Here is a 22,528-nt window from a genome sequence, read left to right as displayed (position 1 = left end):
CGGCCGGCAGCTGCTAAGTGGTGCCGAGAGCCCTCCACAGAGGGAAGCGGCAATGTCCAGAGCCACATCCCGATCTGCCGAATGGGCTGAGGGTCCCCCATCCAGTGAGGTATTAGCCAGGAGCCTCTTGACAGCGGGAAGGGAAGAGATAATCTCTCCTCCGATCCTCCAAATAAATCTTTGCGCTGCTACGCATCTTTCTCGGCGCTCTGTCCTGCAATGGACAGGAAAAACACTGAGGGTGACATGGAAAGGAAAGGGGGGCTTTTAGCTTCTCGTCTGTTTCCTGTCTCTAGAGGATGAGTAGGATTACTTCCTGTTGTGCTGTCATGAGGGACGTCCTGGGAAAAATGTTTAATTTTACCTCTAAAACCTTGTTTTGAATCTACAGGTATCTATTCTATTATTTCTAAACACTGTTTTTCGGTGATTCCTTTGTATCCCCGTTCATACTCCACCCACACACACAAATGATACACCATTTGAAAGGTAAACTTGCCCCCTTCAGCAAGAAAATAGCCAAACAAACCACACATCCATGATTTGATCACAAAATACAGTTTAAACATTAATTTTCATAAACCTGCAGTAGGGAAAAATGACCTGCAGGTGGCACCACAGTACCCCAAAGCACACTACCAACACATTTGTAAACATGCACTGCTTTTTTGCTCATTACTTCGCCCCACACACACACGATACACCATTTCAAAGGTAAATTTGCTCCCTTCAGCAAGAAAACAGCCAAACAAACCACACATTCACGATTTTATCACTAATTACAGTTTAAACATTTTCATAAACCTGCAGAAAGACACAATGACCTGCAGGTGGCACCTCAACCGGAAAACATTTTTTGGCCTCTACTTATAAAACAATTTATTGTATTACCAATCTACATATATAAATACCTGTCTGTGTTCATCAGCTCATGAAATACATTTACATTTGACCAGCTTGCTTTTGCATAAATTGCCTGTGCCCCGACGACCAAATTGCAAAAATTTTGCACGGGCTAAGCTAGCGACACCAAATTTGATAACATTAGGTTAATTTTTTTTCACAAAAAACTTCCTTTAGCCCCAAATTTCTCAATTTTGCAAGAGGTAACATCGAAAAATGAACCCCACAGTTTGTAATTCACTTTATGAGCACTGCGATATCCAACATATAGGCAAAAAGTTCTGTTTGGACAAACGACAGTAGGCTTGGAGCGGAAGGAACACTATTTGAATTTCACTAAAAAACGAAAAGGGGAAATAAGGAAAGTCAGCTCACCAAAATGCCTTGCACCTTGTTCATAAGTACAACCCCTGGCAAAAATGGAATCACCGATCTTGGAGGATGTTCATTCAGTTGTTTAATTTTGTAGTAAAAAAGCAAATCACAGACATGGCACAAAACAAAAGTCATTTCAAATGGCAACTTTCTGGCTTTAAGAAACAGAAATCAAGAACAAAAAATGTGGTAGTCAGTAATTTTTACTTTTTTTAAACCAAGCATAGGGGAAAAATTATGGAATCACTCAATTCTGAGGAAAAAATTATGGAATCATGAAAAAACAAAACAAAAAAAAAACTCCAACACATCACTGGTATTTTGTTGCACCACCTCTGGCTTTTAGAACAGCTTGCAGTCTCTGAGGCATGGACTTAATGAGCATCAATCAGTACTCTTCATCAATCTTGCTCCAACTTTCTCTGATTGCTGTTGCCAGATCAGCTTTGCAGGTTGGAGCCTTGTCATGGACCTTTTTCTTCAACTTCCACCAAAGATTTTCAATTGGATTGAGATCCGGACTATTTACAGGCCATGACATTGACCTTATGTGTCTTTTTTTCAAGGAATGTTTTCACAGTTTTTGCTCTATGGCAGGATGCATTATCATCTTGAAAAATGATTTCATCATCCCCAAACATCCTTTCAATTGTTGGGATAAGAAAAGTGTCCAAAGTATCAACATAAACTTGTGCATTTATTGAAGATGTAATGACAGCCATCTCCCCAGTGCCTTTACCTGACATGCAGCCCCATATCATCAATGACTGTTGAAATTTGCATGTTCTCTTCAGGCAGTCATCTTTATAAATATCATTGGAACGGCACCAAACAAAAGTTCCAGCATCATCACCTTGCCTAATGCAGATTCGTGATTCATCACTGAATATGACTTTCATCCAGTCATCCACAGTCCATGATTGCTTTTCCTTAGCCCATTGTAACCTTGTTTTTTTCTGGATTAAAAACACATGTGACATGCACAAATGTGAACAAGTCGGTCGGACAGTGTTCACACCACCCACTGACTGAAACACAAAAAGAAAACACAGAATGACAAATGTGCAAAAATACTCTGCAGTAATAAAATATAACAGTAGTCAGCAAGTGCTGGTAAAAAGATGATAACAAATACAAGGGTATTTAGTCGATACGTTTTTGCAAAAAATGTATACCAAGCCACTCCACCTCGTCACGGTAACCCTTAACGGAGCAGTCCCTATCTAATGTATTTAAAACCTGAACATATGAACAGTGTCTAAATGAACAGGATTCAGACAGGCGCTTCCTAATGTGGGCACGTGGTGTAAGATGGCTCTTTTATGTGCATGTCACACAAGAGAGGGGTGGGGTCTCCCAAACCATGCATAAGCAAGGAAAAAATGGATTAAAAACACATGTGACATGCATTTCTGTTTAGGTGTTAATGATGGCTTTCGTTTAGCTTTTCTGTATGTTAATCCCATTTCCATTAGGCAGTTTCTTACAGTTCGGTCACAGATGTTGACTCCAGTTTCCTCCCATTCGTTTCTCATTTGTTTTGTTGTGCATTTCCTGTTTTGGAGACATATTGCCTTAAGTTTCCGGTCTTGACGCTTTGATGTCTTCCTTGGTCTACCAGTATGTTTGCCTTTAACAACCTTCCCATGTTTGTATTTGGTCCAGATTTTAGACACAGCTGACTGTGAACAACCAACACCTTTTGCAACATTGTGTGATGATTTACCCTCTTTTAAGAGTTTGATAATCCTCTCCTTTGTTTCAATTGACATCTCTAGTGTTGGAGCCAGTCATGTCAGTCCACTTGGTGCAACAGCTCTCCAAGGTGTGATCACTCCTTTTTAGATGCAGACTAACAAGCAGATCTAATTTGATATAGGTGTTAGTTTAGGGAATGAAAATTTACAGGGTGATTCCATAATTTTTTCCTCAGAATTGAATGATTTCATAATTTTTCCCCTATGCTTGGTTTAAAAAAGTAACCATTACTGACTACCACATTTTTTGTTCTTGATTTCTTTTAGTGTTTCTTAAAGCCAGAAAGTTGACATTTGAAGTGACTTTAGTTTTGTGCCATGTCTGTGATCTTTTTTTTTTCCACAAAATTAAACAACTGAATGAACATCCTCCAAGGCCGGGGATTCCATAATTTTTGCCAGGGGTTGTATCATCCGCGCGGAGCAGTCTCAGACTCAGTCGCTGAAGGAAAAAATAAAGGAAAGTTCTCCAGCGATGAAAAAATGGTCCCAATGGAGGGATAAAAACAACTTTTTATTTAAACCTTTTTATAAATCTGTTTTACACTTACCTGTATATACCATGACTAAGGCTTGTCGCTGAAATGGATAGGTTTCTCATATCTGCATCATCTGTAAAGTTACCCATATTGGTTCCATACAATTTTAAGTGGTTTAAATAAAAAGTTGTTTTTATCCCTCCATTGGGACAATATTTTCATCACTGGAGAACTTTCCTTTATTTTTTCCTTCAATATTTGAATTTAGGAACACAAACATGGCTGAAATAGATTGTGGGCAACATGTCACATTTAAGGGCCCTTAAGGCACCTAAGCAGCAGAAACCCCCCCACAACTGACCCCATTTTGCAAACTACACCACTTAAGGATTTTATCCAGGGGTATAGTGAGGATTTTGAACCCAACAGAACTACACAGTGACATGCTCGAGTCCCACCTCCGCATGTTTTGCGACTGTTGCCCGTGTATGGCAGGCAATCCACGCGTGGTTTTTTTGGCTGTCTAACAGCTGCAAAACATGCGGGGAGGAGACTCGAGCATGGCACTCGAGCACCCATGAAACTCTGTGCATACCCAAGCACCCCGATGCAAATTTGAGTAGCTAGAACTTGCGTTCAACACTGGTCACCATATCGCATTATTTTTGTTTTTAACTTTTGAAAAAACCCAAACCCCAACTCTAACCCTATAAGCCCATCCATAAACCCAAGCATAACTGTCATGATCCATGCTGGATCAGGACTGATATAAAGCACAGGTAACCTTTTCTTTTTCCTAAGCTGTGCTTAAGGTTGGGTTTTTGCCCCCGGTGGCCATTAGGATTATTGCACTCTGGTGTCGTTTGTTCTAAGTTTTCCCCCCAGTGGTGGTGAGCGTCATTGCACTCTAGTTTCTTTTGTTTAGTGCACATGATTATAATGCAGGTGTGATTGCTGGCTCTGCTATAAAAGAGTCACAGGTGTTGCAATCAGTGTTGGTGATAGTGTTCATTTCAACCATCCTTGGTGGAGGAAGGATCTAGAGAGAGGTCCTGGCAGCTCAGTCAGAGCCCTGGTGTGAAAGGAGTCATAGGGGATTTCCTGGTAGCTCTGACAGAGCTTGGTGGCAGCGATTCAGGAGGAGAGCTGCATGCTGGTAGTGGACTCTGTTGCCAGGAGCAAGTGCAACAGAGTAAAGCTAAGTTGTGTTTCCCTGTTTGTGTTTTTCCTTAGTGTGTATTAGTGCAGCGGTGAGGCCAGTGCCTGTGCCACCCAGCTCCCTAGCTAGGGATAGGTGTAGGGTGTGCTAGGGCGACAGGTTCGTGATCGGTGCCAGGTGCGGAACCGGCATAGGGAACGTTAGGAGTGTTAGGGACACTGACTCAGGGAAGTGCAGGAGGTCTCCACGTCCCCTTTCCCTATCGCAGGGCCCACCGTTGTAACTGTTTCCCTACCCCTTGTCTTGTTGTTTTAGTTACCGGCCTGTGAGCCGTGTCACACAGGACAGTATCACGTGCCACGTCCTGTTGTTTTAGTTACCGGCATGCTAGCCGTGTCACACAGGACGGGTCCACGTGACAATAACGGCAAAGAATGAAAGAAATAAAAATTATAAAATAAAACATAATTAATCTAAGTCGATGACACGGGTGGATGACATACTAATTACTGGCTTTTGATTCACTGTGTTAGGGTCTTTTATGTGATCGCCGTTACAGCCATCATCAGGAACTGTAAAACTGGCCCTGATCGTAGTCTCCAGGGTCTCAGCTACCCCTGGTAGCTGAAATCCCAGAGATTCTTGGACTATGGAGGGCACTATACCCTTATTTCCGATCACTGTTTTAGCGGTTGCCGTTTTAATGCGGATTGGCGGTCATTAAGGGGTTAAAAAGAAGCATGCTGAGGAACTCTACCAATGACTGGCTGAATCAGCCCTGCATGTTTTCCTTAGTAAATGAATAAAGCTGGATGTCTTCCTGGCTGTTACTGAGAAAAATTATTCTGAGAAGTGATCTGCTCCTCTTCACCCTGTAGACTGTTGACAGATACCATGTGCTGTGAATGCTGCTCAGTTTACCACGGCAAGCGTGACCATGTGTAAAAACTGTTGTAGCTGTTTGCTCTGACCCAAAGTCAGATTGCCGGATCACCAGTGAGGCCGAATTAAAAGACCAGGCCCTTGCAAACAACAAGCACTCAGAGAAAAGAATACACATTTGAGAAAAACAATTCATAGGGAGAAGTTCAGATTGACCTGAGCAGAGGCATGGGGTTTATGGTGTGTGTTATGCTTTGCATAATCTACTGTATTACACAATGCATTCTGCAGTTTACTGGAGGAAACAGTCAGCATGGATATGGACAGACAAAACCTGACAGCTCAGATAATCTAATATAAGGTGACAGTACTGTGTCTGGAATAAAGACTACATTTCCCAGAATGCAAAGCACAAGCCCAAAAGTTGAACAATGCTGGTTAGCTTTTTTCTAGACAGCTAGGGGTCCCAGCGCTCAGCCAATAATCAGTAAGCTATCTCCTGTCCTATGGGTAGAGCACATATTTCAAGCTCTGGCCCGCGACGCAGGGTGGGAACCCGAACCCCACCCAGCATTGCACTATTACCTGGCACCCTTGAGGCATACAGCTGAAGTTTCCTCTCCCATCATTCCCGCTGTGTGTCTGATATCTCAGCGCAGCGGAAGCCATGACATCATTACAATGAGCCCGCTCTACCGAGTTGTGCAGAGGATCTGAAGACACCATGAAGAGACTGGGACAGCGGGGAGAGTGGGCAAAGGTAAGTACTTTTTAAAAAAAAATTTTTAAATGTGGGGCCTATTATATTGTATGGAGCACTATCTGGGCGCATCATTCTGTATGGAGCACTATGTAGGTCCATTATACTGTATGGAGCACCATGTGGGGCCATTACACTGTATGGAGAACTATGTGAGGCCATTATCAAGAATATTGGAAAAATAATTTCATGTCAATCATTTGTATCCAATTTGGCATGGGGTTATAAAACCCACTTCCTTTGTGCAGCTGTAACAGTACACCTAGCTCAGCAGGTGGTCAAGTCTCAAAAGGCTGTGAGTGACAGATCTCACTCCTTGGGTCAGCTAAGCTCAGGACAAAATGCTTGCTTGCAAAACGCATTCCATGCGGTGTAACTGCTTTGTTTCAACAGCTAGAATTTCATAAGGAGAATATGGACTTATCATACGTTCTAGCCACACACCGGCTACATTTTTAAGATTTCTGGAATGGGCTGCACGCCTTCCAGAGTCCCGCTTTGTTCTAACACCCCAGGATGGGCAGATACCTAGTAGGAGCTAGGTAGAAAAGCTGTGTTTGGTATCAATGCGTGGCAGGAGTCTGTCCGGATCCGATGGCGCCAAAACCACCTACCTAAGACCATCCATTAAGAAGTTATGACCCCTCTTAGGTTTTGGAGCTTTTAGCTGGCAGAGGCAAGGGGAGAGGATTTAGGTTCAACCCAGAGGGAGGAGGGGAATGACCCAAAGAGGTTAAATGCTGAGCCGATGTAAAGCATGGCCTATTGCTTTTTTTTCTGGGGAGGTCACGAGGACACATAGTGTGGGGGAGAATTCAAGTAACTGAGGGGACCACCAGCCTCCCATGTGGCAGCCCCTCCCCCACCCACAAGCCAGACCTTTCATCTGACTCTTCTGCATATTTTGTCCTACCACTATTGTATTTGCATATTGACCATTGCATATTGTGACAAAGTCACTGGTAAAGTACTGGAGGGGAGATATGTGTCACTACGATTAATGGTGTCAGTGATATCAAGCCAAAGTATTTTCCTCCAGCACACTAAAGTGTTGTGAGGCTTAAGTTAAAGTTGCATACATGGGCTCGTTTTATGTGGACATCTATAATGTTGGGTGGGAAGATGTCCACTTTATCTCCACCTACAGAGCTGGCACCACCGTGTCCTGAGAGGACCTGTGTCACAGTCTGGGGCTTAAGTAGCTGCCTTCCAAAGGCCACGGAGTTCAGCGTGCTTGGAGAGGAAGCACTCCAGGAAAGTGTTTGTGCGTTTGTTGTATGCTAAAACCTGAACCGTGTGTGTTCTGCTAGCTGTGAGTGGGAGGAACCCCGCTTTCAGAAGGACTGTTTTCTGCCACCATTTTGTTTTGTTTTCCTGCTTTTGCCCACATAGCTGTATTTGCTTTACTACACCTTGGTTTATTCTGCCTATAATAAACCAAAGGAAGTTCTTTGAAGCTGTAGTGTATCAGTGTGCAGCCAAGTGAGCCGTTCTACCACGATATGTATGACCATTGTTTATATAGGGTTTTGTCTAGTGTGCCCTTACGGCTCTTAAAGGGAATCTGTCACTAATTTTATGGCATAGCAGCTAAAAATATCGCCTTTTGGTTTCGGGTCTCTACATCACACCCATCTGCTGTTGGTTGCCGTCCTACTTCGTCTGATAACGCCTTTTTCCCGGTGCGACATCTCGCGCCTGCTGAGAAATACAGCCTTGTGCGCCTGCGCAATATGCTTTGCCCAACTGCGGGCAAAGCCGAAAAACAGAAGTGCGCATGCGCTGGCAAACTTAGTTCCGGTATATGAGCTCATGTGTCTTAAGGCGTGGTAAAATTCGTACGCATTATGTGTAGCTATTCTTTCTATGATGTCCTCTATTTTTGGAGGATCTTTCCTTTTCCAATGGTATGCAATTAGGCTAGGTTCAGATTGCGTTAATACAGCCCGTTCAACGTATAGCCTTGATGGGCTGCGTTATCGGTATAGCATAATGCGATCGCGTTATTCTATACCCGCTAGCGCTGATGATACAAGCACAGCAGTCAGAAGTTTTTTGCAGTTGATGATGAGGTTTGTGCACATATCAGGAGGAATTTAGGTCCACTCCTCTTTACAGATCATCTCTAAATAATTAAGATTTTGAGGCTGTCGCTTTTGGCAACTCGGAGCTTCAACTCCCTCCATAAGTTTTCTATGGGATTAGGGTCTGGAGGCTGGCTAGGCCACTCCATGCGTCTTCTTGAGCCTCTGGTTTGTTGCCTTGGCTATATGTTTTGGGTCATTGTCTTGCTGGAAGACCCAGCCATGACCCATTTTTAATGTCCAGGTGGAGCAAAGGAGGTTGTCACTCAGGATTTTACGGTACATGGCTCCATCCATTCTCCCATTGATGTGGTGAAATAGCCCTGTGCCCTTAGCGGAGAAACACCCCCAAAACATGTTTCCACTTCCATGCTTGACAGTGGGGACAATGTTCTTTGGGTCATAGGTAGCATTTCTCTTCCTCCAAACACAGCGAGTTGAGTTAATGCCAAAGAGCTTAATTTTTGTCTCATCTGACCACAGCATCTTCTCCCAATCACTCACAGAATCATCTAGGTGTCAATTGGCAAACTTCAGATGGACCTGCACATGTGCCTTCTTGAGCAGGGGACCTTGATTTTAAACCTTTACAGCATAATGTGTTACCAGTGGTTTTCTTGGTGACTGTGGTCCCAGCTGCCTTGAGATCACTAACAAGTTCCCTCCATGTAGTTTTAGGCTGATCTCTCACCTTCCTCATGATCAAGGATAGCCCACGAGGTGAGATTTTGCATGGTGCCCCAGATCGATGTCGACTGACACTCATTTTGTATTTCTTCCATTTTCTTACTATTGCACCAACAGTTGTCTCCTTCTCACCCAGCGCCTTAAGGGCATGTCACACTAAGAGATATCGCTAGCAATATCGCTATAACTAGTGACGTTATAGCGATATTGCTAGCGATATCTCTGTGTCTGATACTTACCAGCGACCGGCTCCCCCGCTGGTTATCGCTGATCGCGCGAGAACGTTCAGGACTGTTTCTCGTCGTCAGCTTCCTGTGGCGCTTCCTGCTGTGAGGACGAGCGACGCGTGGAGCCGGGCGGGAGGACGCAGGATCGCCTGGTGTGACAGGTAAGTAGCGATCCCCGTCCCCAGCGATGTCGCTAGTGAGATCTGCCTATGTGGCAGCTCACTAGCGACCACTTAGCGATGTACCAGCGATCCTGACCGCGTCATATCGCTGGTCGGGATCGCTGGTACATCGCTAAGTGTGACAGTACCTTTACGTGTGGTTTTGTAGCCCATTCCAGCTTTGTGCAGGTCTATGATCTTGTCTTTGACATCCTTAGAAAGCTCTTTGGTCTTGCCCATTTTGTAGAGGTTAGAGTCTGAATGACTAATTGAGTCTGTGGATAGGAGTCTTTTATAAAGGTGACTATGTAAGACAGCTGTTTTTAATGGAGGTAACGAGTTGATTAGGAATGTCTAACTGGTCTGTAGGAGCCAGAACTCTTAATAGTTGGTAGGGGATCAAATACTTTGCAAAATGCAAATAGATTTCTAAAATTTATACAATATGCTTTTCTGGATTTTATTTTTGATATTCTATCTCTCAATGTTAAATTAACCTGCCATTAAATTATAGACTGTTCATGTCTTTGTCAGTGGGAAAACTTACAAAATCAGCAAGGGATCAAATAATTATTTAATTCACTGTAAATAAAAAAGGTATCTCTGAAAACGTAATCTAGTCCTGCAAAAAAATAAGCTGCCATACAGCTACATCAGGGGAAAAATAGAAGTTATAGCTCTCAGAATGAAGCGATGCAAAAATAATTATTTTTTCTGTAAAATAGTTCTTATTGTGTAAAAGTAATCGTACTGACACAAAGACTAAAGCTGCCTTATCAATTTTACCACACACGGAACGGTATAAAAAACACCCGAACACCCAAAAAGTTATTTCTGAATTGCTGGCTTTTGTTCAGTCTGCTTCCCAAAAATCGGAATAGTAAGTGACTAAAAAATGTCACATGCCTGAAAATGGTACCAATAAAAATGTCAACTCCTACCGCAAAAAAATAAGCCATCACATGTCTGTGTTGGTCGAGAGACCGCTACATCATCAGAGGTCATTCGCGCAATGCATCCCTGGGAACGGAAGTTGCCGCCAGCGTCAATGAGGGCGGAAAGGACTCCGGGGGCCGACAGAGGGTAACTATATCCCTATTTTTTATTATTTTTAACATTCTATCTTTTACTATTGATGCTGCATAAAAGTTGGTCACACTTGTCGAGCACGATGCCTATCAATCACTTTTCCAAGCAATGCATCAAATCGCTTGGAAAAGCGCAAGCATTCTGCAAGCTAAAAATGCTTGCAAAATGCTTGTGTTTTGCGGGAAAACGCATGCGAATTCCACATGCATTTTACCTGCAGCGAGGACTTGCGGAAATGCTGCGGACATTTCCGCATTTCTGCAACGTGGGAATATAGCCTTATAGTCCGAAAAATATGGTAAGTAATCTAGTGCCAGAGAGATGCAGGATGGAGTTAACAAGGAAAAGGAGGGGAGGAGTAAAAGAAACCTACCTGACTGCTGTGTGGATGATTATCTAGAGATGCAGCATAATAAGTGATGTTCTGTCCTCACTAATGAACCGGGATTCAAGTAGCTTATACAGGCAGCTAAACTGCTATACTGGGGGTCCAACAAGGGAGACTGTAGTTGAATCTGTATTTTATTGAACGTAGGGTATATTGGCGCGGTGAAACTACAATAGAAAACATATACACAAAATCAGTACTGGGTTCATAGGAATACATAATATACATAATAGCTAACCAGGGGAGAGCTAATGAAGCAGGGTGATCTAAGATCGGTATTAGATGTGGGAAGCATGATTACCTACCATAGATGCTGACACAAGGGGGGTAGAGGAATGAGATGTTCACAGGATGCAGGCTTGAGAGAAAATGGCGAACTGGAGGGAAAAATGGGGCTGGACTAAACCATAATGCTTTGCAAACTTACCCAGAATACATTGTGGATTGGAGGGAAAAAAAAGATTAGAAAGTGAAACTAAGACATGCAATAACACTGCAGTTATGACTCTGGTCAGTAGATGGAGCCAAAAATACAGAAAATAATAAATTTATGGCTGAAACTGAATATTCTGGATATTCACAGAAAATCATTGTGTGTGTATATATATATATATATATATATATATATAGACAAATAGACAGTCAAGGATCATGAATTATGTCGGAGACAGAAACTCCCCGTCTGGCATTAAACGGATGTCACCATGCTTATTCTCTGAAGACAATAATAAGACCAGCCCAGTTACTGGTCTGGAGAATGTCTTAAGTTCATCCCCTTTGGCCATCCTAAGTTCGACTTTGCGGACATTGCCATCTTTACTCGGGAATGTTGCAGTCACTGGTTTTGGTGGACTCGACAGTCTTTCACAAGGGCGAGGTCACCAATCCTCAGATTAGGCCTGGTAGATTGCCACTTGCCACTGCAGGGTAGACAAATACTGTTTGCTCCACTTGCCCCAAAATGTATTGGCAAGACTTTGTACCTGTCTCCATTGGCGCTTGTAGAGGTCCTTAGAGTGGAATCCTCCTGGAGGGGCACTGGATAGTCCTGTTTCTGGGTGAGGAGAGTAGCTGGAGTCAATGTATGAAGTGTAGACATCTGAGGGTGGATTTCAGCATCTGAGTCCTCTCTCACAAGTTCAAAGGTGTCTGGACAATGTTCCTCAGTGTACAATAGTTTTGGTCCTGAGAGCCATTTTGTGCTCTCTAGTTGACTTGCGTCAACTGCTCTGGTTGCATGATCTGCAGGGTTTTGGTCCGTGGGAATGTAATGCCACTGTTTTGGATGAACTGATCTCCTAATTTGTTGTTGACATAAACGTAGAATCGTCTAGTTTCATTGTGGACGCATCCCAGGACTACTTTGCTGTCTGAGTAGAACTTGGCTTGTGTCAGGTCGATATCCATCTCCAATGCTATGAACTCTGCTAACTCGACGGCTAAGACTGCAGCACAAAGTTCTAACCTTGGTATAGTGTGCTCTGGTTGAGGAGCAAGTTTGGCCTTCCCCATAACGAATCCAATGTGGCTCTGACATTTGGAGTCCACAGTTTTGAGGTAGGCAACAGCAGCGATTACTTTGACAGAAGCATCTGCAAATACATAGTCTTTGGCTTTGTATTTCTGTAGACGGCACAGGGGTGTATTGTCTTGGCACATTCAGGTTGGAGAGGGCTACTAATGAGTTCTTCCATACTTCCCACTGGATTCTCTTATCAGGTGGCAGAGGTGCATCCCAGTCGAAAGTCTCCTTAGTTAAGTCTCTTTGTATGGCTTTGCCTTGTATAGTAACAGGAGCGGCAAAACCCAAGGGATCGTACAGGCTGTTGATGGTAGACAGATCACCTCTGTGTGTGAAAGGCTTTTCTTCCTGGCTGACCTGAAAGGTAAAGGTGTCTGACTCCAGATTCCAGAGAAGCCCGAGGCTGTGTTGCATTGGTGTGGGGTCTGACTCCAGGTCCAGGTCTCTGAGACCGTTACACAAGTCTTGTGAAGGGAATGCTTTCATGAGTTCTTGGCTTGTTTGAGGCTATTTTGTGAAGCTTGAGGTTAGAGCAAGCAAGCATCTCTTGGGCTCCCCTGAGAAGACTGATGGCAGTCTCATTTGAAGGCATGGCTTTCAGACAGTCATCAACATAAAAGTCTTTTTCTATGAATTGTCTGACATCTGATCAGTATTTTGTTTCTCCTTCTTGAGCTGACCTTTTGAGTCCATAAATGGCGACTGCAGGTGAAGGACTATTTCCAAAGATGTGCACTCTCATACGATACTCTGTGACCTCTTTAGTAGGATCATTGTCTCTGTACCAGAAAAATCTTAGGAAGGTCCTGTCTCTCTCTTTCACAAGGAAACAATGGAACATTTGCTGGATGTCAGCGATGAAGGCAATGGAATCCTTACGGAAGCGCATAAGTACTCCCAGCAGTTTGTTATTGAGGTCTGGTCCTGTCAGCAGAACATCATTCAGGGAGATATCATCAAACTTAGCACTGGAGTCAAACACCACTCTAATCTGGCCCGGTTTTTTAAGGTGGTATACTCCAAACATGGGTAGGAACCAGCATTCCTCAGAGTCTTTGAAAGTGGGAGCTAGTTCTGCATGGCAGTTCTCAAAAATCTTTGACATGAAGGAGAAAAAGTGATCTCTCATCTCTGGTTTCCTTTGCAGATTATTTTTGAGAGAGGAGAAACATTTGAATGCCTGATCTTTGTTGTTTTAAAGACATGTGTTGTAAATTCACTTTCTGGCCTACCTTTGGTTACTATTGAAAGTAGTAGAGCTGGTCAAATTGACAGAGGGGTTGCGAGTTCTCTTTCTGGGCTTCCTCTGGTGGTTACTGGAGGTAATGAAGCTGATCTGATTAACAGAGGCTTGCTACCTGATAATGAGGAGGACGATTGGAGATCTGGGGTTTCAGACTGGATTTAAGACAGCCGACTCCCTCTATCCCTGCTGGTGATTTTTTCCTGCCTCCTGAGGGCTTAGTTTCCAGCTCAGTCCCTGCATGATCAGCTAAGTGTTATTTTGTTATTCTGTTCACATTTGATCTGGTTTTGCCTATTTCAGTTTTGTGTGGGTCAGCCAGCTCCGGCTGGGGCTGTGCTGAATCACCATCCATATGTTACTGCTTGTGCCAGTTTGTTTTTGTCCCTTATTAAATTGGCTTCTTTTTGCTCTGCTTTCAGAATATACCAGAGTGCTGATATAGTGGGCAAAGTCGTGCAACGTCAGTATTTTTTGGCATCAGACGTGTTGGGCTTTTTTGCAGGGTTTTTTTGTGTGATTGCAGACAATGTCTTTCCTTTCCTATCCTGTCTAGTCAGTGTGGGCCCCATCGTTTGCTCAGTCTATTTTCCTACCTGCGTTTGTGTTTTCCTCTTGTCTCACCAACAATATATGTTTGGGGGCTATCTATTCCTTTGGGGTCTGCTCTGGGGCAGTTTAGATTTCCCCTTTCTTGCTTTAGGCTTAGTTAGCTCTCCGGCTGTGCCGAGGCGTCTAGGATCATCGTAGGTACGCTCCACGGCTACTGCTAGTTGTGTGGACAGGATCAGGGGTCTGCATCCGCTTAGTTACCAACCTCTCTGGTTTTCTGTGGCTTAGCCTGGGCCTGCTATCCTCCTCAGTGACCCATTCATAACAGACGTGGTCTGTGGGTTCTGAAGGGGAGAGGTGCGACCAAGCTGCTGGTCTCATCCTTTATGAGTCCTGTGTCCATTACCTCTAGGAACAACTTGTCCTCTACTGACATTGATACATGGTTGTCTTGCTTAGTTCTCTGGAAGACTGTGCACCCCACAGTCTCACTTTATGAACCTGTAGGATAGCTCTTCCCAACAGCAGTATTTTCTGTGCCTGACGGTCGAGTTCCGGTATAAGGTGTGCTATGCGTTTCAAGTGAGCATGATGGATTGCCACATCTGGTGTAGGGATTTCAGATGTGTTGTCTGGGATCTGATTACACTCTATGATTGTAGGTAGTGGTAGGCAGAATTGTCCGTCTAAGGACTCAGCTTGGTAGTCAGTGGCTTTCCTGCCTGCTGTTGTCACAGTACCTGCAAATGTCTTTAATGAGTAAGGAGTGCTTGGTCCTTTGATGTTGAATAGGTCAAAGAATGTTGATCTAGCTAGGGATCGATTACTTTGATCATCCAAGATAGCATACAGTCTTACAGCTTTGTCTCTATGGCCCTTTGAGTACACTCTGACGAGGCATATTTTTGAACAGGACCTACTGTCTATTGTCCCTTTACTGACTTCAGTACATTGTGAAGTGATCTCTGGCGTAGCTGCATCAGAGCTCCTTTCCTCCCCGCCATGCTCACTGTCAGCTGGCGTGTTTTGTGCACTCCATGGAGCTGGGCCAGCGTGTAAGGCAGTGTTATGATCTGTGGTGCCACATTCTGTGCATTTTACACTAACCTTACAATCCTTGACGAGATGAGTAGTGGATGAGCAGCACTTGTAGCAGATACCGTTCTGTTTCAGGAAGCTTCTGCGATCCGGCATAGATTTTCCTCTGAAGGCTCTGCATTTCAAGAGAGGGTGAGGCTTCTGATGGAGCGGGAACTGTTTGTCAGGGTCCTGTACCTTTGTCTCTGATTGAGAGTGGACAGCAGACCTGTAATTGGAACTTGGAGAAGAAACCTAAGTCTTGTGCACTGCCACAGATGTTCTGCGTGGGTTTGCAGCTGGTGGTGGTGCAGCATATGACATTGCAAAGTTAAGGCTGGGATCATTTCTGATTGTCGCTTGTTCATGTATAAAGTCTACAAAAACGGAGAAGGGAGGGAATGGAACACTGTGTTTGTATTTGTACGTGGAACCACGTGTGAGCCACCTCTTCTGTAGATTGTAGGGCAACTTTTGGACTATAGGGTTAACACCTTTGGCTGCGTCAAGGTATGCAAGTCCTTGTAGGTCACCTTCACATTTGGCAACTAGGACCTCCTTTAGCAGGTCACCTAGCTCTCCAAGTTTTGGGAGACCTTTGTTAGATATTTTAGGAAAGTCATCAATTCTTTTGAACAAGGCTCTCTCTATGACCTCTGCTGAGCCGGAACACTCATCCAGCCTCTTCCAGATCTCTTAGAGGCCGATTTGAGGGTAGTTTATGCTAATGTCTCTGATCCTTACTGCGTGTTTGACTGACTCTTCTCCCAGGTATTTGACTAAGAGGTATATCTCTTCCCTTTGTTGTAGCCCAAAGTCTCTAGTGACATTTTGGAAGGAAACTTTCCAAGCTCTGTAACCTTCAGCATGGTCAGTGAATTTCATGAGTCCCTTGGCAACCAGATCACGTCATGTGAAGAACTTAGCAAATTCTGTTGTGAAGCGGTTATCAGCAGAGTTTATTGGTGTTGGGTCACCCTGATAGTGATGTTCGTTCATACCTGTTAGTATCCTCAGAGTGGCGCCAACTGGTGTCATATTGCTTGGGAGTGACGTGCAGTGTGTAAGCAAGGTGATTCACGTTAGTTACCTGGTGAGGAGCAAGGTAGTCATTAAAAAAGAAGAAATATGCAGCACTCACCAATGTAGCTGAAAAACTGTGCGTCTTTATTTCACATGAATTCCATCAATAGATATGTGGACATGCAGGACGTTAGAGGAATGCTAGGGGAGGGAGGTGCCGGACAATGGCCATTTCGCGATTACTCGCTTCTACGGGTCCAGGGAGGGAGATCATATGCGAGGGTCGATATGTGTCCCCCAGGATGCGGACGGAGTCATATTAAAGGAAATCTGTCACTTATTTTTAGCCCTATCAGCTGCCGGCAACGCCATCAGGGGCTTATCTACAGCAGTCTGTAATGCTGTAGATAAGCCCCCGATGTAACCTGTAAGATAAGAAAAACAAGTTAGATTATACTCACCCGGGCGTCCAGTCCGATGGGTGTAGCGGCTCCTGCGCTGGCGTACTTTATCTGCCCTGTTGAGGGCAAAGTAAAGTACTGCAGTGTGCAGGTGCCGGGAAAGGTCAGGTTACATCGGGGGGGGGGGCTTATCTACAGCATTACAGAATGCTGTAGATAAGCCCCTGATGGCATTGAAAGGAAGCTGATAGGGCTAAAAATAGGTGACAGATTCCCTTTAAATCCGCTGTAGTGCCTTGTGTTCACAGCACTATGCCTGTCAGTTACAAGGCAAAAGAAAAGGAAGAATGGATTGGGCCCAAGTAGTGACTCAGTCAGATTTTTAGGAAAACCCATTAAGGGCTTTTATTTTTAGAGGGATTTGCAGGTTTGGTAGTGGGTGAATCCCTCTCCCCACTCTGAGTTTTGGAAGTGGCTCTATGGCCACGATTCCATTTAAATCTGTCAGTCTTGCCTTGGGTGTGTCAGATTGAAGTTTGCAAGATGCAGAGCAGCGGGCTCTGTGCAACCCAGGTATGTGTGGAGATAACACAGAGACAGGGGCTTTAAGGTGGCTGACGCACCCAAGAGACACGGCTGTGTCATTGTCCATGGCAGCGGGTTGTGAACACGGACTGTGTACAGTATATGGAAACCCGGCTGCGATCCGAAGGATACCATGCCTGTTTGTGAGTTTGCAAATACTTTAAAGACACTGTTTACATTGAACTTTCTGTGGTCCCTGCCTATCTGTCACACTTCACCAACCCCGCTGCACTACACCTCCTAAAGTGATACTGGTTAGAATTGTATGAAGGTGAAAACAGGCTTGGGAACTGAAGGGATTAAGGAGTTATCAGCCATCTAAGGTTTTGGAGTTTGTAGCTGCCAGAGGCAAAGGGATAGGATTTAGATTCAAACCAGAGTGCAGGAGGGGAGTGACCCAAATGGGTTAAATACTAGTGTAAAGCATGTTCTATTGCTTTTTCTCTGGAAAGGTTGCGACAACACATCATGTCCCTTATATCTAACAAGGAACTGGTGGCAGTCCTACCAGGCTGACCAGGCTCTGTTTCACTGGTGCTAGTGAAAAGGACCTCTCAGCCTGTTTGGGTTGTGAGTGAGTGGGTCCGTGTGGACAGGGGTGTCTGCGTAAAACTTTGCCAAGCTGACCTTGTGTGTCTCTGGGAGGTTTGGAACATCATGTTAGTGCAAGTGAGGAGAACGTACCACATGATCCAGTTATAGTGACATGAGGCGGGGTGGCAAGGTGCGGGTTCATCACATGTGGCATGTGCCATTGTTCACAGGCCATTATACTGTATGGAGCACTATGTGGGCCCATTATACTGTATGAAGAACTATGTGGGATCATTATACAGTATGGAGCATTATGTAATTTCATTCTACTGTATGAAGCACTATCTGGGCCCATTATACTCTATGGCGCATTCTGCGGGCCTTTTATACTGTATGGAGCACTATGTGAGGCTATTATACTATATGGAGCACTATGTGGGTCCATTATACTTTATGGAGCACTATGTGGGGTAAATGAAGAATATTGAGGATTGGCGGCACTTTGGTTTGCATCCTACTTTATTATCTGCATTATTTAAGCTTTGCATGCTTCGTAAAAATATATTTAAATTACTGTATATACACATGTGTAAGCCAAGTTTTTCAGCACTATTTTTGTGCTGAAAACGCCCGCTCAGCTTATGCACGAGTCATTGTCCCACAAGACAGCGGGCGAGGAGGAGCGGCGAAGCAGCGGGTCACAGGAAGCAGGAGTCGGCTGCTGTGGCTAACTCCTGTGCCCGCTGCTAAAGATAAATTAATATTCACTGGCACTGAATATTCATTTCTCTTATAGCGCGCACAGTTACAGCCGAAGCAGCCGGCTCCTGCTGCTGTTGGGCTATCACGGGTGCCCGCTCATTAATGTAATGAATATTCACCTCTCTCCACTCCTATGGGAGTGGAAAGAGGTGAATATTCATTACTTTAATGAGCTGGCACCCGTGCTAGCCCGGCCGCTTCTGGATGCTGGCAGCTGTGGCTGACACTGTGCCCGCTGTTAAAGAGAAATTAATATTGTAAAGGAATGAGGAGCCATGCCTATAAGGATAGTGATGAGGAGGTAAGCATTCAAGGATGGGGATAAGGAGTGTTACAGATCCACTCAGCACCCAGGATATGTTGTGCAGTTATATGTATATATAATTGGTTCCATGTGAGATGCATGTCCCTAATGTATCAGCAGTGTCCGCCCTCCCCCACCTCACAGAGCAGCGCCACACAGGGACGAGTCCCACTATAAAACGACAGCTGGTAGTTCCCAAGAAGTATAGGCAGGAGCTACTGCGAATCTCTCATGATATAACCTTGGCCGAGCACTTCGGCGTCAGTCGCACCAGGCATCGTCTGACACAAAACTTCTTTTGGCCGGGGGTAACCTATGATGTTCGTCAGTACTGCCAGACCTGTGACAGTTGTCAGCGCATTGGCAAGAGGGGGGATCGATGCAAGGCCAAATTACGCCCCCTCCCCATTGTGGAGGAACCATTTAGCCGAGTAGCGGTCGATCTGATAGGGCCGTTAGCCAAACCCAGTCCGTCAGGGAAAAGGTATATATTGACAGTGGTAGATTATGCCACACGGTATCCAGAGGCGGTTGCGATACCTAACATACTGGCAGAGACGGTGGCGGCTGCCCTGCTCCAGGTTTTCTCATGGGTTGGATTTCCCCGGGAGATTATGTCGGACCAGGGTACCCAGTTTACAGCAGAGGTGACCAACCAACTGTGGAAGCTGTGCGGCGTAAAGTCCATTAGAAGCGCCCCGTACCACCCGCAAACCAATGGGTTGTGTGAATGCTTTAATGGGACATTAAAACAGCTCATTGGGACTTTTACCAGGACCTACAGGGACTGGGAGAAATTCTTGCCACACCTCCTGTTTGCCTATCAGGAGGTGCCCCAAGAATCCACGGGGTTCTCCCCGTTCGAGCTGGTATACGGGAGACGGGTAAGGGGACCCCTAGACTTAGTGCTGGAACACTGGGAAGGGGAGGGCCTCATATAAGGGGTACCTATTGTACCCTATGTGCTGGAATTCCGGGACCGCCCACAGGAGCTGACTCAGGCTGTACGTGAGAACATGCAGGCGACCCAGCGGCGCCAGCGCATATGGTACGATCGGAGGGCCAGAGAGCGCACTTTGGAAATAGGACAGAAGGTCCTGGTGTTAGAGCCCACCAAGCAGAACAAGTTCCAAGCTGCATGGCAGGGGCCCTACCAGGTAGTGGGGAAAATAGCCGACACAACCTATAATGTCGCCGATTGTGACGACCCCAGGGTTATCCGCATGTTCCACGTGAATATGCTGAAGCCCTGCCGGGAGCGCCCTGAAGAGGTAGTGGCCATCTGTGCACCTGAAGCAGAGGATTTAGCCGGACTTCCCTTGCCGGATGTCTTAGGGGAAAGGACTCAGTCTAAAACATGGGACCAGGTACACTTGGGTGAAGACCTAGGCCCCCGGGAGAGACAGCAGGCGGAGGCGTTGTTGAGGCTGCGACAGAGGATGTTTTCAGAGAGACCGGGGTACACTCGCCTGGCACAACACAAGGTTGAGACCCAGGATCAGACCCCCCTGCGACAAAACCCCTTCCGCGTCCCTGAGTCTGTACGAGAGGGGATGCGACAAGAGATACAAGAGATGTTGCATTTAGGGGTCATTGAAGAGTCAGATAGTCCCTGGGCATCCCCCGTAGCGTTAGTGCCCAAGAAGGATGGGACTACACGGTTTTGTGTAGACTATCGTAAGCTCAATGAGAAAACAGTGACGGATGCATATCTGTTATGAGTTCATTTTCCCCTTCACCATTGAGGTCTCATGAACTCCCTCTTCTGGTGAAGGAAGGTAGTGAGGCTGATTACCAAGCACCTGAGCTGGGAGAGGATGACTGGGCGACGGGGATCTCTGACTGGATATAAGGCAGCCGACGCCCTTCTGCCTCGCTGGTGATTTCTCTGTGGAATTCTAGGAGACCAGTCTGATTCCTGCTCCTCAAAAGCTAAGTTTTCTGCTTTGCCTTTTTGCATTTGTGTTTTGGTTTTAGTTTGCCTTGCTTTTCTGGATTCTGCCATTCCCAGCTGGGGTGAGCTGAATTCCTTTTTGTCGGTTTGCTCTGTCTTCAGAAAATACCTGAGTACTGACATAGTCTTTTTGAAGCCTAGCGTCTTCAGGGCCTTTTTCCCTGTCAGTCTGTTGGCTCTTATTTTGATAGGGTTTTTCGCGGATTGCAGACAGCAGCCTTCCTATCCTGTCCTATCTAGTTAGCTTGGGCCCCATCATTTGCTCCGTCTATCTTTCTATCTGTGTTAGTGTTTTTTCTTCTTGCCTCACCGTCATTATATGTTGGGGGCTGCCTATTGCTTTGGGGTCTGCTCTGGGGCACTTTAGATTTCCCTTTCTGTCTTTAGGCTAGGCAGTTCTCCGGCTGTGATCGAGGGGTCTAGGGCATCGTAGGAACCCCCCACGGCTACTGCTAGTTTTTGTTGATAGGTTCAGGGGTCTGCAATCCGATAGCTGCCAACTTCTCTGGTTTTCTGGACTTAGCTAGCATTTCTGTTTTTGCCTCCTACGGTGACTCATTCATAACAGAATCACCAGCCTTACGCAGATCCTAGGGTACTCAATAGCAGGAAAGAATTAAAAAAAAAAAAAGTGTGTATATTTTTTCCTCTATATCTCTGAGGCCGTAGGGGGAATTTTTTTTTCTCTCAATGGAGATAAAGCAATTGTCTGATCGTGTGGAGCAGCTCGCTGCAGAAGTGCGGGGAATTTCCGCCTACCTTGCTCATTCACATGCTGCTGAACCAAAGATCCCTACTCCTGATGTGTTTTTTGGGGATCGGTCTAAATTTTTGAATTTCAAAAATAATTGTAAATTATTTTTTGCCTTGAAGCCTAACTCGTCAGGGAGCTCCGTGCAGCAGGTTAAAATTGTCATCTCTTTGCTGCGTGGCGATCCCCAGGATTGGGCGTTTTCTTTGAAACCTGATGATCCTAATCTGACTAATGTGAACGCATTTTTTCAAGCCTTGGGGTTGTTGTATGACGAACCTAATGCTATTGATCAGGCTGAAAAGACCCTGTTGGCATTGAGCCAGGGTCGAGATTCTGCAGAATTGTACTGTCAAAAATTCCGAAAGTGGGCGGTCCTTACTGCCTGGAATGATAATGCCTTGGCAGCTCTCTTTTGGAAGGGTTTGTCAGAAGCCGTAAAAGATACTATGGTGGGATTTCCTGTTCCCTCTGGTCTGGATGATTCTATGTCATTAGCCATTCAGGTTGATCGGCGTTTACGTGAACGCAGGACTGCACGAGAGGTGTTGCCACCTGTTGAACAAGTGTCTGAACCAATGCAATGTGATAGAGTTTTGTCCAAGGAGCAACGTCAGGAGTTCAGAAAGCGTAATAAGCTGTGTTTTTTTGTGGAGATGCCTCGTATATTATTTCTGCCTGTCCTAAACGAGAGAAACGTTTTGCACACACGTTTTCTGTGGGTGGTGTTCAACCTAAGTTTCTTCTGGCAATTACTCTGATCTGCTCCCTGTCCACATTTTCCGCCAAGGCTTTTGTGGATTCGGGAGCAGCCATGAACCTAATGGACTTGGATTTTGCTAAACGTTGTGGATTTCCTATGACACCTC

This window comes from Dendrobates tinctorius, unplaced genomic scaffold, assembly GCF_039654945.1.
Source record: "Dendrobates tinctorius isolate UK_male_01 unplaced genomic scaffold, ASM3965494v1 ptg000019l, whole genome shotgun sequence".
NCBI classification, from domain to species: Eukaryota; Metazoa; Chordata; class Amphibia; order Anura; family Dendrobatidae; genus Dendrobates; species Dendrobates tinctorius.
Note: the sequence above shows the minus strand (reverse complement) of the source record.